Raw genomic sequence first — 7,135 nt, 5'->3', positions numbered from 1 at the left:
TTTTTTGGTGTTTGAATAATTATTTCTGATCCTAGTGTGACAAATGACATTTGGCTTCTTGTTTGAGCTATTTTTAAAACATAAATTTCAAAGCATTAGGGCTCAAGAGAACACTTCTAAGTAACCTGGATGGTGTCTAGAGGCTTCCTGTCTCTTGTTTTTACACCACATGTCCCTCTCGATGCTGAGCTTTTCATTGTGTCTCTCCTGAAGAGGGTTCACTCCAGAAGAGGATAGCGTTAGCAACCGTCTCACTTTAGTAATTAGCGAGCTTCCCTCTGAGATGCCGGGTCATCACATGCAGGGGGGAACTCGCTGAGAGCACATGAACCAGCTAAATATAGAAAACGATTATAACAGTTTTTAAATGAGTCTTCCATCCTTCTGCTGATCACTCTCCAGGTAGCATCTTACTGAGGTGGCACTTGCTTGATAATAAATGCAAGAAGAAAGCACATTAGTGTAATTGGCTGATCCGAGGGATAACAAAGAAATCTGGCAACGTCAGGAATGAAGACCCTGACTTTGGACCAGGATCAGCACTGTCCTGCCAACCTCTGCTGAGTCGGTGAAGATCTGAGAGAAAGTCCTTAGTCCTTAGAAATAGTAACTTTGAACCCCAGTTAAATTGTTATCTACCATCTCTGTCATAATTCTGTTCTTTCCACGAGAGACACATGGTCAGATTTTGTCCTCCATTATTATACCGTTAGTTTCATCAGTAAGAGGAAGGGGCATTTGTTTCCCATCTTATTATAAACATATTTAACCTTAAGCAAACTTCCACTTGATTGCTTTTTTGGGGGGGGGGGAATTTTATCATTTTTGAAAATAGGAAACGTCAATTGTGAGAGTGATTTCTACAGTTGGGTTAGATGATTTGTATGGAGAGATTTCTGTTTACGACGGCAGTGGTCAGGTTCATGACTGAATTAGTAACTTCCAAGTCACACAGCCTCCACTTGAAATGAAACTATATGTCTGGGGCTCTTTGATCAGCATCTGAAGCAGTGGTCCTCAACCTTCCTAATGCTCTGACCCTTTAGTACAGCTCCTCATGGTGTGACCTCCAGCCATAAAATCATTTCACTCATGCATCATAATTGTAATTTTGCTACTGTTATGGATTGTAATGTACATATCTGATACGGAAGATACCTGATATTCAACCCCCAAAGAGGTGGAGATCTCTTTGAGGTTGAGAAGTACTGGTCCAGGCTAGGGGGAGAGTACACTGAACAAATTCTGGACAGTGTCATTGCTGACACAATATGGGATGGCTTTAGAACAAACAAACCAAATCCAAGATTCAGCGTGTTCATTGGTGGACCTTAGGTGGAAATTGCTGGCAGGAAAAGGAAGGAGAGAGAGAGCACTCCATCCTCAGTCCTAGTGATCTGTGTGTCAGAATTATCCAGACGAGCTCTGCTACAAGTCTGTAAGATGGTTACATGCAAAGTGTCCCACCAAGAGCCCAGCATACAAAGGGGCATTTCCCCCTTACTCTTGTGGCAACCAGGTGATATAATCCAAGTTTAACAGTAAAACAAAACAAAGTATGTTTTCTGTTTCCAAGGGCACAGGGAGGACAGAAGCCCTGCTTTTAACTTTGCAGGTGGAAGGAGTTATAGGCACGGTCCCGTCACAATGTTTAAGACTATGGGTTCCAATTCAATGGAATTCTCAAGATTCCTTTTTTCTTTTTTTTTAAATCATGGCATGCTCCTACTGGTTAAGGGTGTAGCCACAAAGCAGGGAAGCCTTTGAGACTTTGCTTTCCTGGAGAATGGTTTCTGTCGAGAAGCAGCTGAACAACTGTTTGGCTAAAGGCACGGTAAGAGTTTAGATGTTTGGAGTGAACAAAGATGCCCACACTTATAGCAGAGCCTTGGACTGCATGGTTGGCACAGAAGGCATTGAACTTGGAGTGCGTGTCCCAAAGTTGTTCAGTTTCAGTGACAACGAGGGCATTCCATGACTGTTCATCCATACAAATATAATAATTATGGCAAGTGCATACTATATTCCAGACACTGCACTTTATTTAATATTATTTAAAAAAAAACCCACAAAGAGGAGACTACCACCATCGCAGTTTTATAGATGAAGAAATCAAAGCTGAGGTTGAGAAATTTGTCCAAGGGCACATAGCTTACAGATAGCTTAGGTTTCAAACCAGGAGTTCTATGTCAAAATTCTTTTTTGCAACTTACTTTTAGTTGACACATAATAACTGCATATTTGTGGAGTACAGTGTGATTTGATGCATCAAGATAATTAGCATTCCAATCTCCTTAAGCATCCAGCATCCTTTGCATTAGGAACTTTGGAACTCCTCTTTTCTTGTTTTTTATAAGACAGATAAATTGCTGTAAACTATGGCCACCTCTTGGGCTGTCCTCTATTCCTTCCTGCTTTCTCTTCCCTTTCTAATTCTGGTGAATATTATTCTACACACAACTTCTATGACATCATCATCATCATCATCATCATCATCATCATCATCATCATCATCATCATCTCTCTCTCTCTCTCTCTCTCTCTCTCTCTCTCTCTCTCTCTCTCTCTCTCTCTGTGTGTGTGTGTGTGTCTGTAGTGGGGATACTGGGAACCAAACCTGGGTCCTCACACATGCTAGTGTTGCATTTGTGTAATAAACAGATGTACCATGCATGCACTTACTGTCCCACCAACAAAGAACTTTGTGTTAAAAATGCTCTGAGATGACATGAGCCTAGGTTCCAACTGCTGTGATATCCGTCATCTGCATGACCATAGGCAAGACACCAGGTGATTCTACTAAGCCTTGTCAGACCACAACCCATCAATGCTCAAACACCCCCTAAAGTTTGACTTCATTCCACCAGTGTCTTATCAGTCCACCTATTATATAGGCAGAATTCTTGGATTTTTTTTTTCAAGACAGAGTTTCTCTGTCTCTAGTCCTGGCTGTCCTGCAACTCACTCTAGATCAGGCTGGCCTCAAACTCACAGAGATCCCCCTGCCTCTGCCTCTGCCTCCCAAGTGCTGGGATTAAAGGAGTGTGTTGCTACCACCTGGCTGACTTCCTAGCTCTTATTGGAGCTCCTCAAACCCACTTCTGTTCTGGATTTCAAAAGGCCTGTTCCCAGGGAGAGCTATTCTAGCTGAACCTTCCTCCTGTCTCCTACTTCCCAGTGCCTCTTGCTTCATTTTATTTATTCTACCTTCGTTAGGCAGAGTGTGAGTCAGGGAGTTTTTGGGAGCCTGAACTATAATTCATGATAACAAAGCTCATTCATAAAACATGTGATGGAAGAAGTAAGGCAGGGTAGGAAAGCAGAGAGGACTATGCAAAGCTGTAGTCTCAGGCAAGGGGCAGGGGAGGCTGGGGAACATAACCAGCACGGAGGACCAGCCTTGTATATCATTGCATTAGTCAGTCAGTGGCTGTGGGCTGCTCCAGCAGGTGTGGAGGAATTTTAGAAAGGCGGGGCTGTGCTCTCTTAGCAGCCCTGAAAGCAGAGGATATGTGGCTGCTCCAGGCATGTGCTGGCTTGGTCATCTTGCGCATGCACCGCCTGAACAACCAACCATTACAGGACTCAGATCTACTTGCTTCTCTCAGGATGATGAGTCTTTTCAGGTTCATCTGCTCCCTGACTCCATGCTCTTAATCCCCAAGATATCTTCCAGAGAAGCTATCAGAACAAACCAAACCTCCCATTAGCACGACTGGTCTTTCCTCTTCAATTATTTTGATTCCCTTCACTTCTGTTGGTTCCTCTGGGAAGTTGATCCTAACCATCAGCCCTGAGGGATCTAAAACCAAGGTAATATTTCCTTCCTGGGTCTTGGTTAGTGAATCTACCCATTTTCAGGTCTCACTTGACCAAAGAGCACCAGGGGATGTCTCAGTAGGTATCTGGGTGGCAAAATATCTCTTCTTTCACGATAAAGCCACAGTCCTAATCTCTCCTCAGGGCCAGGATCCATTCTGCCTGCCACTGTGGTGATCCTTGGTCTTGCTGCAGTCTTTCATGAGGGCCTCAAAGTGGTCAGACAGTAGTCATAGACCTTCATTTAATGGGAGGTCCTTTGTGTTCCACACACGATCTTAGCCAAGAGGCGATTCCAAGGTGCTGGAGAGATGGCCCAGTGGTTGGGAGTGTCTGCTGCTTTTGCAGAGGATCCAAGTTCAGTTCTCAGCACCCACATCTGGATGGAAGCTGCCTATAACAGAAGCTCCAGGGGACCTGATACTCCCTCTGGTCTATGTAGGCACTGTACACATGTACAAATACACTCAGACACACAAAAATAAAAATAACATCTTAAAAAAAAAGAAGAGATTCTGTTGAGTTCCAAATGGGAGAATTCTTCCTGGTAAGCCAGGATCTGTCAAGCCATGAGCTGAACTCTGAAGAGCTGAATTATACCCCAAGTGTGGTCGAGGAGTAAGGGTGGGCAGGGGTACTTCTCTCATCTTTTTTCTTAGGCTTAGGCATTCCCCATCTCTGTCTTAGTCGTTGTCCTATTGTTTTGAAAGACACCATAACTGAGGCAGCTCTTATAAAAGAAAGCATTTAGCTGGGGGCTTGCTTGCAGTTTCAGGGGGTTAAACCATGATTATCATGGTGGGATGCAGATAGGCATGGTGGTGGAGCAGTAGCTGAGAGCTTTACACCCTGATCTGTAGGCAGCAGCCAGAGAGAGACAGAGACAGAGACAGAGACATAGAGAGAGAGACAGTGAGATAGAGAGAGACAGAGAGAGATAGAAAGAGTGGGATATGGGGAGGGGGAGGGGAAGGAGAGGGGAGGGAAGTGGGGAGAGAAGAAAGAGAGACAGAGAGACAGAGAGAGACACAGGGAGACAGAGAGAGACAGAGAGAAGGAGAAAGGGAGGGGGAGGCGAGGGGGAGAAAGAGAGACAGAGAGATGGAGAGATGGAGAGAGGGAGAGGGGGAGAGAGAGGGAGGGACGGAAGGAGGGAGGGAGAGAGACAGAGAGGGAGAGAGAAATTAGGCCTGGTGTGAGCTTTTAAAACCTCAAAGCCCACTCACAGTGACACACCTGCTCCATCAAGAACACATCTCTTAATTCTTCCCAAACAGCTTCACCAAATGGGGACCAAGCATGAAAATATCTGTGTATATGGGAGCACTTCTCATTCAAACCACCACACCATCTTTCCACCTCCCTACATTATGATTTCATAGTTTTGATCATACTATCAAAAAGCTACTTTTTACTACATTGTCTCTTGATATTCTGTGATGAGGTGGTCCATCTACCCCCCCCCCCCCCCCCCCCCCCCCCCCCCGCCCCACTCAGTTTCATGTCAGGAGCTGGGCCTTAGCTACTAGAGAGGCATGGCCTCGTTCTAGAATGCATGCTGCTGTTCACTAAGATTTTGTCAGAAAGCTCTTATGATCCTTTCCCTCGTATGGAATCATAGGTGTGCTAGATAATGTTTCCAGCAGTAAAATGGCTTTTATTGAATTCTGGATAAGTTGTGGGTCACATTCTTGCTTTTGGATTTTACCTACAACTAAGAGTTTGTAGTGTATAGTTTGTATCATGGAATAAATATGTCAGAACAATATTCCCTAGTGTCCAATACTGTGTGTCCAAAGCTCAAAGAAGGCCACTAGGCCTTGTATATCTTTAAATAGTAGAAAATACTGAGTACATCAATTTTTCTTTTACTTGTGAGGGAGTGTTCTGGAATGCCCCGAACCAAGTGTGTGTGTGTGTGTGTGTGTGTGTGTGTGTGTGTGTGTGTGTGTGGGTATACCCATAAATCCTTGAAGCATCTATTTGTCATACTCAGAAGGACATGTATTTTATGAGTAATTGGCATTTTTGGCTAATGAGCTCTATAAAACACTTGTCCACTTGTCATACTGGACCTCTGCAAGGCAGGGTCTAGATGTGAACCTTTAAGATTTGAGCTCTCAGGTCTCTTCTCTAAGCATAGCCAGGAGATAGATTTCCCTTTCCTCCCCCACCTTTCTCCCTCCTCCTCTTACCTTCATTCTCCTGTCCCCTCACCTCCCTCCCTCCTCCTCCTTGCCCTCCCCTTCTCATTCCTTCTTGTTTCTCTTTCCTTCCTTCTCCCATCTTCCCTCTTCTTCCTTTCCCCCACTCCATCTTTGTTTCTCCTTTTCCTTCTTTTCTCCTCTTCTGTCCTCACATTTCCTCTTCTTCATCCTTCTCCATTTTCTCTTTCCCTCCTTCCCTTTCCCTCTCTCTTTTTTCTCTAATCACCGTCCTCCTAGCTCCTTCTCCCTCCTCCTCATACTCCCTCATTCCTCCCACCCCCTCCTTCCTCCTCTTCCTCTTCATAGCAGATGGACCCAGGACCTTGTTCCTGTGAAGCACGTGCTCTACTCCAGGGCTCTGTACCAGTCCTGGAAGTTTGTTGTTGCTTTGCTTCTGAGACAAGGCTAAATAGCCCTGGCTGACTTCAAACTCAGCCTTCTGGGTAGCTGGGCTAATAGGTTCAAATGATAGTGCCTGCACTCCTCCCCCACCAAATCTCCCTATCAATATAGGAACCAAGTCCTAGGTTCAATCCTCCTTCACTAGTCTTTGGAGCAAATATTATTATAGGTGCAGGGCTTTAGTTTCAGGTCTAAAGAGTCTTTTTTTATATTTTTCCAAATTTTCCAATCCGTATATATAACAACCAAATTCTTTAAATGTTTGGTTTAGGTGTAATATGTAAAGAACCTGCGGAAGGCCATGTTTCAACTTTGGACATGAACATATGTAATATACTACTAACACATAGAATCTCTCTCGGCTTCCATGGAGCGATACACTGCACCACTCAAAGGACTTAGTTACAGTTAACAGATGGATAAAGGGTATCCTACACCTTTGATAAAGTGGACAGGAAGTTAGGAAGGCAGGGCCAAGCCTCAATACTGGACCTACCTGCAGAAGGAAAGCAGTGGGAACATACTATATGATGCCACTAGATTGTTCTAGATGGAATGTCATCACTCCCTGTCATGTCTGTTGGTACCAATTATGGTTTGCTGGGAGTCCTCTGGCTGTGTCCATAGGGCAACAGCCCCAACAGCTGCCTCTCCACTGCATAGCCACCACTGGCATTGTCCTTCCTCCTCCTCTTCCTCCTTTTCTT

The 7,135-nt window shown here is 44.6% G+C and overlaps 1 protein-coding gene across 1 annotated transcript in view; it reads left to right on the top strand.

Annotated features, from left to right (window-relative positions):
* Nucleotides 1-7,135, top strand: part of Slc17a8 (solute carrier family 17 member 8) — a 50,437-nt gene that overhangs the window by 1,370 nt on the left and 41,932 nt on the right. The gene's annotated exons all lie outside the window — the stretch shown is intronic.

The sequence above is a fragment of the Mastomys coucha genome, unplaced genomic scaffold (genome assembly GCF_008632895.1).
Source record: "Mastomys coucha isolate ucsf_1 unplaced genomic scaffold, UCSF_Mcou_1 pScaffold4, whole genome shotgun sequence".
Taxonomy (NCBI): Eukaryota; Metazoa; Chordata; class Mammalia; order Rodentia; family Muridae; genus Mastomys; species Mastomys coucha.
The sequence above is the reverse complement of the archived record's forward strand: the minus strand, read 5'-3'. Positions and strand labels throughout refer to the sequence as shown.